The sequence below is a fragment of the Malania oleifera genome, chromosome 10, assembly GCF_029873635.1.
Source record: "Malania oleifera isolate guangnan ecotype guangnan chromosome 10, ASM2987363v1, whole genome shotgun sequence".
NCBI classification, from domain to species: Eukaryota; Viridiplantae; Streptophyta; class Magnoliopsida; order Santalales; family Ximeniaceae; genus Malania; species Malania oleifera.
Window position 1 is genome coordinate 87658451 of NC_080426.1, and position 12000 is coordinate 87670450.

Consider the following 12000-nt stretch of genomic DNA (forward strand, 5'->3'; position numbering starts at 1 on the left):
GGTAACGGAACTGATATAGTGGAATCCTTTGGTGTTTTGTCAAAGGTGAGGAAGTAGGTTGTGTTGAAGCCGAACCTCGTAAAAATCTTGTGTCTTTCTCTCTGCTTTACTTTATATTATTTACTTGCTATTGTGGTATGATTTAAATGTGCAGGTTGCAGATTCTTAAGTGAGAAAGAAACAAAGGTACTTGATATTTAGAAATTACGTTTTCATTAATCATTTGCAGAAACCCAAAAAGGGAGTACATTGGTTAATCTGCGGAAATTTTGATCAAGTAAAGTGCATACTAAGAGTTTACAGAAAAATCAACTAAAGCTCTAATATTTTTGGTTGAATGATTGAATTACGTTGATTTCATTAATTGACTTGTGAATTTAAATTTCAGTATTTTTAAGTGTAGTTATCGTTTATATATCTTGTTTTCTAGATAATTAAAATCAATAGCTTAAAAACCATTAAAATTTAAAAAGAATCCAATTCACCCCCCCCCCCCTCTTGGGAAGCTATTTCTCATTTCAAATTTAACCCCCGCACCTAAGTCCAGCAAAGCCTGCCCAATCCTAGAATTTCCAATGACACATGAAATAGTAGGTGACCCAGGATCCTTGTACTTAGGTGGTGTGTGACTTTGAATAATGGCACTAACTTGTTCTGTGAGGAAAACCTTTTTTTGCACATTCAATTTGCTTTTCACAGTGCATAAATCATTTAGAAATTCATAAGCAGGAATTTGTCTTATAACATCAAGAAGTGGAATGTTAATCCTAACTTACTTAAAAATTTCCAGGATTTTAGCATGTTATTTATCCTTGTGCAAAGAAAGCAAACGTTGTGGAAACAGTGTAGGCATTGGACATGCATCATTATTTGTATTTAAAGTACTTGACTCACCACTATCAAGAGGAGGGTTAACATTTTTACCTGAACCTCCTGCACTATGGGCAAGGTCACCCAAAACCTTACCATTCCTCAAAGTTGTAATAGCTTTCACTAATTTCACATTGCCTTCACCTGAATTCTGAGATGATTGATTGTGCCCTTGTGGATTGGGTTGGGGTTGACTTGGAAATTTTCCTTTCTCCTAGTTACTTAAGGTGGTGGTTACTCTAGTGAGAGTCCCTCTGATGTCATTGATGGCCTGGGAGTTCTGGTTGTTGATCGTGTTCTGACTCTGCATGAACTATTGCAAGCTAACAGTTAGCTGATGTATGGAGTCTTCCACTCCTCTTCTCTGCATTAGGGGCGGCTGATTTGGAAAATGACGTGGTCCCAAGCCTTGGCGAGCTGCTGCATAAGGAGTATATTGACTTGGTCCCTGCGCAAATGGCCCCACTTAGTCATTTTTCCAATTGAGATTTGGATGATTTCTCCAACTTGCATTGTAAGTATTAGAATAAGGTCCAGAAGAATTCTTAGAAACCATATGCACCGGGTTAGATTAATCAAGCAAAATTTCCTTAAAAGTAGGAATAGTTGGACATGCATCAGTCACATGCCCTGGATCCTCACATATGCTGCATTTTTTAGAAGATGATGGTAAAACATGCATTTCATTTACCTTCTTAAGCTCAATGGAATCTAACCTCTTAGAAATCAGTGCAAGCCTAGCATTAAAATCATCAACTTCTTCCAGTTGATATTTACCACCTCCACTAATACATTTTTGCTTTTCAAATCTATCATACACATCAGAGACATCCCAAGATTGGGCATTTTCAGCCAAATAATCAAAATAGTCAAAAGCTTCTTCTAGTCCTTTATTGAAAAACTCACCATTGCACATTGTTTCTACAAATTGTCTCATCTTTGGTTGCAACCCCTTATAAAAAAAACCGATGACCCTCCAATTCCAACCCCTTATAAAAAAAACCGATGGCCCTCCAATTCTCATATCTCCATGGTGAGGACATACATTTAAGAGGTTTTTGAAATGTTTCCAACACTGATAAAATGCTTCCACATCCTTTTGGCAAAAATTCATGATTTGTCTTTTCAAAACATTAGTTCTCTACATGGGAAAAAATTTCTTTAAAAACTTAGATTGCATTTCTTGCCAAGTCCCATTGGATCTTGGTCTCAAGGAATTTAACCAGGTCTTCGCCTTATCTTTTAAGGAAAATGGAAACAATTTCAGTCTTATTACCTTTTCTATGCATGTTCTATCCATGAACGTGGAACACACTTCTTCAAACTCTTTGATATGCAAATATGAGTTTTCAGATTCAATGTCATGAAAATGAGGTAACAATGGTATCATCTCAGGTTTAAAATTAAAAGCATTTGCATTCAAAGGTAGAATAATGCAGGATGGGATACTGGTCCTAACAGGTTGCAAGTATTCTCTAAGGCTTTTATAAGGGTTCTCCCTATCATAATGTTCATTTGCAGCCATGATGCTATGAGTGTCAGATGATGATTCAAGTAATTCAAGTGAAACAGGTGCACTTGATGATGAGATGGATGAGTCTTTCCTAACTAGTCTAAATGTGTTATCTCTAGCCCAACCAGACACACAAACTCAGTATAAACGAAATAAAAAAAAAAAAAAAAAAAGCAAACAGGTCAAAGGAGAGGAAGAAGATGTCACCCAGGCTGTGAAGACATTCACAGCTCTACAAACACCCTCTCTGAAATCAAAAAAACACTCAAATGACACCAATTGGTCCCCGACAACGGCACCAAAAACTTGACTCATTCTGAGTTATGCTTCCAAGTGCAGAAGTGTCAAGTTGTATCAAGGATGAGTCCAGGATCGTATTCCACATAGATCACTGAGTATCAAAGTATTTGTGAAAGTTTAGTGAAATCATGCTACAGTAAAATGTGGTGTGATAATTTTTTGTTTTCTTTTATGTTTTTGTAAATAGTAAAAAAAATGGGAAATGATTGAGTAAACTATCAAGATGGGACTAAAATTTTGTCAATTTTCCAAAAATATAAATCTAATAACGCAGCCAAAACTAAATAGATTAACTGAAACAATTTACCAAACACTCGGGTTATAGGTTCAACGTCTTTTTTCTTCCACCGTTTACTAATTCCCTAGGCCTTACTCCTCTTCTTGTTAATCCAATCAATGCATTAATAAGATGAAATTTTTAGACTAAAGCTCGAGTAAATTCGCCACATCCAAACAGAAGAAAATATAAACTTTCATTAAGCATCAACAGAATTTCGTGTAAAAATTAATTGACAAAAATCCTAGATTAAATCAAGGTTTTGATGTGCCTAACGTCAATAACAAAACAAGAAATAAGAGTCAGCGATTTATCAACGATGCCTTCAATTTTCAGTTTTAGCCAAATAAAAGTTTAACAATAATATCGTAGGAAAACTAGTAAACCATAGAAAGCAACCGACATTAACCCACAACCCAAGTTATACAACCTAGCCACTCATGTTTGCGATCCAAATTTTGCGGGTCAAACAACTTCCACAATAACCCATTCCACCGATAAAATAAAAGACAACAAAGTAAAGTAACAAATTACTTCAACCTTAAAGCTTTTAAACTAACAAATTAAAAGATAAGAACTTAAATTAATCTAATAAATCACTGCAAAAACAAAGTAAAAATTAGTATTTAAGTCTAACATTAACTATTCCACCAATATATTTAAATAACATTAAAGCAACAAGACAAGAGAGAGAGAGAGGGAGAGTGATAAACCAAACAATAACATAAAAGATGAATACTCAATTATTTGAATATGTGACAGAGAAGATGGTTGAAGCTTATCAAGGATTATGATTGTACTATCAGCTACCACCTAGAGAAAGCAAATGTGGTGACTGATGCACTGAATAGGAAAAAAATAGGAGCAACGGTGTCAGTAGTTGAGATTCAATGCCCTATCTAGATGGATCTGGAGAGACTTGGAGTAGAGATAGTAGAGGGTGATCACCAGGCATTCATTGCCAACCTAGTGATACAACCTACATTGCAAGAAAAGATTAAAGTTGCCTAGAGAACTGATCTAGAACTAGCAGAATTGATAGAGAAAGTGCAAGACGGGCAGGAAGAAGAGTTCAGTATATTAGATGACGGAGCCCTGCGGTGTCGTACCAGATTATGCGTTCCTACAAATGCTCAGATCAGGAGAGTTATCTTGGAGGAGGCTCACAGATTCCTATACACCTTGCATCCACGTAGTACTAAAATGTATCGGGATCTACAAGAATCCTTCTCGTGGAGCGACATGAAGAAGGAGATTGCTAAATTCGTAAAGTAGTGCTTGACATGCTAGCAGATAAAGGCTGAGCACCAGAGACCCGCGGGGCAGTTGCCGCCACTCTACATCCTTGAGTGGAAATGTGATCACATCTCTATGGATTTTGTAACAGGGCTACCGCCAACGCGACATGGACAAAACGTTATTTGGGTGGTCGTAGATTGATTAATGAAGACCGCTCACTTCATCCCTATCAAAGTCAACTATTCTATGGATAGACTGACAGAGTTATACATTCATGAGATAATGCGCTCACATGGTGTGCTAGTATCTATAGTCTCAGATTGAGACCCCCAATTTACTTCACGGTTTTGGAGGAGCTTTCAGGAGGCTATGGGGTCACAGTTAGCATTTAGCACAACTTTTCATCCTTAGACAGATAAATAGACAGAGGACAATACAAATACTTGAGGATATGCTACATGCATGTGTGCTAGATTTCGGGGGTAGTTAGACCTAGTATTTGCCGCTGGTCGAGTTTGTGTACAATAATAGTTATCAGACCAGTATTGGGATGACATCGTATGAGGCTTTATATGGTAGGAGGTGCCATTCTTCATTATACTGGGATGAAGCAAGAGAAAGGCGAGTATTGGGACCAGAGTTGGTGCAGCAAGCGTACGATAAAGTCTGTCTTATTAAAAATAGAATTAGTGCAACTCAGAGTTGGCAGAAAAGCTACGCAGATACTCGTCGTTGGGAGTTAGAGTTTGACGTGAGAGATCAGGTATTTTTTAAGGTAGCTCCACTGAGAGAAGTTATGAGATTTGGGAAGAAGGGTAAACTGAGCCCTAGGTACATTGACCCATTTAAGATACTTGAAAAAGTGGGGTTAGTTGCCTACAAGCTAGCTTTACCACCAGCTCTATCTGGAATATACAATGTACTTCATGTATCCATGTTAAAGAAATACGTCCCAAACCCATCCCACGTGATCAATTATGTAGAGATAGAGCTTAGAGATTCACTAGCATATGAGGAAGCACCAGTGCAGATCTTAGATAGGAGGGAACAGGAATTGCGCACCAAGAAAATTCAATTAATAAAAGTCCTGTGGAGGAATCATGCCATAGAGGAAGCTTCATGGGAGCTTGAGGAGGAGATCAGACATAAATATTCACACCTATTTAATCGGGTACAATATTAGTCAGAATTATTCAGATAAAGACAATTTTGTTTATTCAGTACAGAATGAAAAATGTATAGTTGTATTTTAGATTATATGATAGGTAGTGTTTTGGTTTTAGGAGAATTTTATTTTATGGGTACATTTGTAATCTCCCAGAACTTCTTATGTAATCACAGTATTCCTCGCCACAAGTGAGGATAATTAATAAAATAAGCCCATTTTCCTCAATGGATGGTGTTCAATACAGATAACAAATTTCAAGGACGAAATTTTATAAAGAAGGGAGAATGTAGTTACTCAAAAAACTATGGGAATTAAATAATAAAGAAATGAGAAGAAAAGGGAATTTTTAAAGAGGATGCAGTAGGGCCTCGTTGACGAGAGTTTACCGAGGAGCTATTTTCGGGGCTTGAAACTCGTTGACGAGGGTTAGGTGTTCGTCGACAAACTCCTTTCTTAGACTCGTCGACGAGGTGACGTGCTCATCGACGAGGCCACGTGGCAAGAGGACTATAAATAACCGAAAATGACATTTCAGCGGAGAAATATATATTTTTTTTCTATTTCCTTCTCTCTCTAGCTCGGCTCCTCTCTCCTTCTCTCTAGATTTTTGGCTCCGATTCTCCCCAATTTGATTATCAGAAGCTACCACATTGAACCTGGGGAGATGCTCTACAACTTAGCCGGAGCAGAAATTCGATTTGAGAAGTTTGGGAAACATCCCAAAATCAAGGTAAGTGGATTTTTAGGTATTTCCATTATTACTAGTTTTATCTGAGCTCAGATTTTGTGTTGTGAGGGTATATATTGTTATTTTGTGGAATAAAAATTAGGGTGTTATATTTTCCGGGTTAGGGTGTTTTTGGGACCCTCAGGCATGAGTTGAGGACCCCAACAGATATTTTTCTAGGAGCCAGGTATATTAAAGTTTAAGAAATTGTGAATAGGTAGGTTCAGGAAATATGAGTGAGATGATCTTCTGGGGAATTCAATGATTTACCGATATATTTGTATAAATATGTTATTTCAGGATTTTGAGGATTGTGCGCCGTGAGCATGAAAATAAAGTTGAAGGTGAGCCTCCCAGCCAGTCAGGTAAGGGAAATATACTATGCTAGAAATTTTAGTATAGTTGTCAGTAAATTATATGTTTTATCAGATTATTATTCAGTACACAAATTATTAGTATATCAAAAAATACAGATTTTACAGCATGGAAATTTATTTAATTAGTTGTATGGCAAGAGCTTGTAACAAATCTTTACAGAATTTATATAGCTTTCAGATATCATGTTTTATAGTATATTAGCAGAAAATATCATTATACAGTTATCAAACTATCATGATTTACAGTATTAACAGATTACCATGATTTCCAGAACTTTAAAGCCATAACACTATGATATTACAGTTTATACAATTCAGATATTACAGGCCAATTATTATAAATATTTCAGTTCAGTTATTGCAGCATTTTCATATCAGTTTACGGTGTTATGATTATTTTGAAATCATGATGAAACAGCAAGTTAATGCATATATACAGTATTAAACCCTAATGAATTAGATCAGTTATCAGCAGAGCATAGTACCGTTGCTATTTCGGATCAGTTTACCAGTTACCGTGTCACGAAGTTTGTGTCAAGGCTGGGCTGAGGAGGGGTAAAGGTTAAATCATGATGTACAGTTTTCTAGGGTATTATTACAGTTACTTTTATGTATATATATTTACAAACAACGACAGATATTCTATGATACTAGAATTATGAATAAGTAATACTTAGAGATTTCAGTTGTATTTTAAACTATATGAGTGTACGATGTACTATGAGATGTTTTGGCAACTAAATTTAGTTTATGTTATTTGTCAGTATAATATGTTTATAAGCTTAGTTGACACACACTAGTAATAGCATATTTCCTCTTACTGAGCGTTGTCTCATCTTAGTGATCTAATATTTTTCAGGTGATCCAGTTAGACGAGCGGATCACGCTCGCAGATAGAGAGGCTAAGTACACTACCCTATTTGTAGGGTAAGTTTTAATAGGAGATTGTATTTTGGGGTAGTAACCAGGAGTTTTGGGTATATGATACTGGAATGATGTGTAATTATGTAATTATGTTTTGGGGAAAAACTGAATTCTGGTATTGTAAATATGGATGCATGTTTTTATGTTTTCCATTGCTTAGGTATGTAATATGAGCAGGGTTTCCTCACTGCTAGCTATTGCGCTTGTTCCTAGACCATTCATAGGAGGCCATCAGGCACCCCGTGGTGGACAATAAAGGAATATCACCTTGGCACGAGTCTACGTATTGACACCGAGGGATGCTGAGGTGGTAGGAGATGTTGTGAGAGGTACAGTTTCAATTATGTCATTTACAACTACTGCTTTGTTTGATTCAGGGGTGGCTTATTCTTTTATCGCCCAAGAGTTTGTTAAATTTTGTGGGTTAGAAACACAGCAGTTGGGTGTCAGGTTGTCAGTGGCTACGTTGACAGGGGCTATGGGGATATGTGAGAAGGTACTCAAGAACTGTCCAGTATGCATTTAGGGGAGGTCTTTATTGGTGGTCTTGGATATACATGAGTTTGAGGTGATACTGAGGATGGACTGACTAGCTACTCACTACGCTAGTATTGACTGTTATCAGAGAAAGGTAATGTTTAGACCTCTAGGAGGACAGAAGTACAAATTCGTGGGGTCTTGTAACAACTCGAATTTAGAATGGTGTTTAAATAATAAAAAGAGGGAAATGGAGACCGAAAACAGAAGGAGGCCGTCGACTTCATCGACGAACTCTTCGCGTTCGTCGATGACATTGAACTTTGGGAGGAAAAAACGGAAAAGGGGATCTGCAGGACTTCGTCGACGAATACAGGGGATTCGTTGACGAAGGCTTAAGAGAATTCGTTGATGAACAAAGGGGGCTCGTTGACGAGAAAATACCGAGAGGGGTTCTGAGGTAGCCTGAATTTCATCGACGAATACAAGGTCTTGTCGACGAAAATTGTGAAGGACTCGTCGACGAATGACGTGGCTCGTTGACGAAATTCGCTATTCTATAAATATGGAAATTCGGATTTAAGCTTCTCTAAGAAGCTAACTTTCTCTCTCTCTCTCTCTCTCTCTCTCCTCTTCGGTTTTCTCTCTCTCTCTCTCTTCTATTTTGAGCTCGTTTCTTACCAGATCAAAGATTTGAAGCTACCATGATGCTCCTGGCGAAGTTCTCTACAAGTTTGCTGGAGCAGATTGTTGGTAAAATGAAGTTGGGAATCATCCTAGAGTTGAGGTAAGGTTTTTTAAGCCAAATTTGACTTTGTGGCAGTTATAGAAAATGTTGTACGTACGAAAATACTGAACTTTAATACTGGGAGTTTTCATTTTCAGGAAGAAAATACTGAACTTTAATACTGGGAGTTTTCATTTTCAGGGTGTTGAGTTGGGAATCCTGCAGGTGCGGGGAAGATTTTTGTAGAGGCTTTTCAAGAATCAGGTGAGGGGATAAACTAAGTTAGTTTTGTTTTGAGAAAATGTATGTATCTATATATTTAGCATATGATTTGCGGAAAATGTATATAATTATATATATATGTTTTATATTTGCAAAATACTATGAAAATGATCGTATGATTGAATATATGAAAATCCGTTTGTGTGGCATGAGTATTAAACTGTCTTGAAATACTCTTTTCTGGGATTGTGGATGAGGTGGATTTTTATGATGGAAAATTGGTGTACGGGGCGAGATTTTTATATGTGACTGTGATTTGCTGGCGTACGGGCCGTGCTATGTGGATGAGATTTGCCAGCGTACGGGCTGTGCTATGTGATTTGCCGGCGTACGGGCCGAGTTATGTGATTTTCTAGCATATGGACTGTGTTATGTGATTTGCCGGCGTACAGGCCGAGCTTTGTGATTTGCCAGCGTACGGGCTGTGTTATGTGATTTGTCGACGTACGGGCGGGGCTATGATAAAATGTGTAATACCGACATACGGGCCGATGATTTTTATGATACAGGTATATATGCAAAATGATGTGATTGATGTGAGAATAAATGATATGAGATATCTATGTATCACTGTTTTAGTATAGGTATATGATATCAGAACCTGGTTGGCTTGTTATAGGCTAGCACTTGCACGGTACCGTTGCTATGTGTTCATGGTCTTCGTGATCATGATATTTGTGTTAACATCGCTGTACGGAGTGGTGTGAGATGGATGGTCGATGTGGTTATTAAAGAAGTGTGCTGTTATCGCCCCTGGTGTATGGACCAAGTCTGGCAGACCCATCGGACTTACAGACTAGACTATTGACTTGATAATGGTCGGCCAACCATTGTCAGGTCCCACCTTCGGGCCACACAACCCAGTCATGTGGGGGTAATACATGACAACAGCCAGCTAACCTACCATGTTTTTATGTTATTAGTATGATGTGAGATGAGATATGCTTATGAAATGCTGTATGTTCTTCCATGTTTTGATGTACATATGTTTTCCCAGATTTGATAAACAGTTATTGAATATGTTACGTATGATATATGTAGAATACGGAATACTCATGTTGCCACACACTGGTATTAGTTTATTTCTCTTACTGAGAGGTGTCTCATCCCTTAATCTTATAAACTTTTCAGGAGCCCCTGATAGGAGAACGGGAAAAGCCCCGCTGACCTAGTGCTGGATATCTGCCCTTTTTGAAGGGTAAGTTTTTGGTAGGGATAGTTAGGTTTTGTGAGATTTGTCCTTAGATTTCATTTTAGGATGTATATATATAGAAGTACAGCAATTGTAGTAACTCTGGTATATTATGATATATGAAATGATGAGATGCATGAGATTGTATGTTTTCTGCTGCTAGGGCTTCTGTTGTATGTTTTGATTTATCCCTAGTACCCACGGGTCCAGGTGGATTGTGACCTACTGAGTTGGAATGTGAGATGTGTGGTATTGATTTTATGATGATATTATTATAAAAAAAAAGTGGAAAAATGAGCGGGTCGTCACAGGTCTTGTGTGTGCAACCCACCACAATTGTTATTCGCCATTCAGGCGAGGCAGTTGTTGTTAGAGGCTACTATGTTGGTTGTTGCCTCAACTTGTGCTTCTAGCACGCTGATCCTCTTAGCATTGTTTGGTGTCATGGTCACTGACCAAAACTTTCCAAATCCCACGATAAAGGTAACTAAATTCTCGTAACAACTGAGCCTTGGCTCTAATACCAAGTGTCACAGTCCGACTATTTTCACACTTTTGTGAAAGGGTCGTGCGGTGCTAGTTAAAACACTCTTGTTTAACTAGCCAGCCTATCGTTTACCAACATTCATCTACGAAATACTTTTATTAGCATTCAATCAAATGGCAGCGGGAACAGTAAGCAATCATGAAAGCAGTGACACGTAAGCAACAAACATTGAAACTACACAATTCATTAACAATACCTTCGTTGACATCATATGTTTAGCGAGGGAGACAAGTAGGTTAAACACGTTGACAATAGCTAGTGAGTCTTACAATGACTGATGAACACTCACCCTCTCCTAAAGAGTTTTCTAGACCATTCCCACTCTAATACTAGGAAACATCAAAGTGACTGAGAAATCATGCTACCTTATTTGACATACAAAGACACTACTAGTAGAAAATAACCTTATGCTAGCATACACGATGAAAACCCATCCCAAGCACACGAGACAAGCGGTCACAGGCAAACATAATGTTCTGAACAAGCTTAACTCGTGATACTTCAGACTGTTTTAATATAGACAAAGTATGGTGAAAATGTACAACAAGAATATTTTATTTTGAGTAGAAGAGTATTCATAGAAAAAAATATTGGGCTTCCAAGTAACCATGGCAAGTTTAGATTACATTTAGTGCTAAGTTTTTGGAGAATGTTGCTCCAATTTTTTAATAAATATAAAATAACATATTTTGTGGTGAAATGAACTCTAGAGTTCTAGGCGTTAGGGGTTTCTCTCAATCTGCTGGGTAGGGATTTTTCTGGTTCTCTCGGTTTCTTGTTTTCTCCGCCTCTCACCTGTTTGGCGAGTGGCGACATCGTGGCAACTGATCTGTCCGGCAAGGCGGGGCTCCCCCTTCTCTTCTACCTCGCTTTATAAGGTGCTCTCTCTCTCTCTCTCTCTCTCTCCGTCGACATGTTTTTGCTAATGTATCTGTGATTTCTGAAATGGAGTATTTTGCTACTTAAAAAAATAATCTGTGATTTCTGTAATGGGGTATTTTGTTGCTTAAAAATTATTAGTTTCGATTGTTGCTGATATTACTTTCATGCACCTGATTCCTGGTTTGATGCACGAGTTAGTTGGTGGCTCCTTCATCCTTCTTGGCCCAGATGAAGAAATTTCAATCCAATGTGAAAAAAAAATTAACTAGTACAGAGAAATTTTGTCCCGCCTTCTTATGGTGTTATTTTGAATTTGTTATTTACAATTCGATCTTCTGATCTGATTTTATGGACCCTTATCTGATCTTAGGTTAAATTAAAAGAAAAGGCAAATATTGACTTCATTGTTTGTGAACAACCTTGTGTCATAATTTAGGCTGCATTACATAGCTTGAGGGTCTTGATGTCTCCTTGACCATTGCTCTTAGGAATCTCACT

At 37.7% G+C, this 12000-nt stretch overlaps 1 protein-coding gene across 3 annotated transcripts in view; it reads left to right on the top strand.

The window, feature by feature from the left end:
* The first annotated feature begins 11224 nt into the window (after positions 1 to 11224).
* Positions 11225 to 12000, top strand: part of LOC131165477 (uncharacterized) — a 69385-nt gene continuing 68609 nt past the window's right edge. For 2 of the 3 annotated variants that reach the window (XM_058123329.1, XM_058123328.1), the window contains exon 1: positions 11225 to 11498. The gene's annotated coding sequence lies outside the window, so the exon portion shown is untranslated. The remainder of the gene's footprint in view (positions 11499 to 12000) is intronic. The other variant, XR_009139584.1, reaches the window with a different exon arrangement.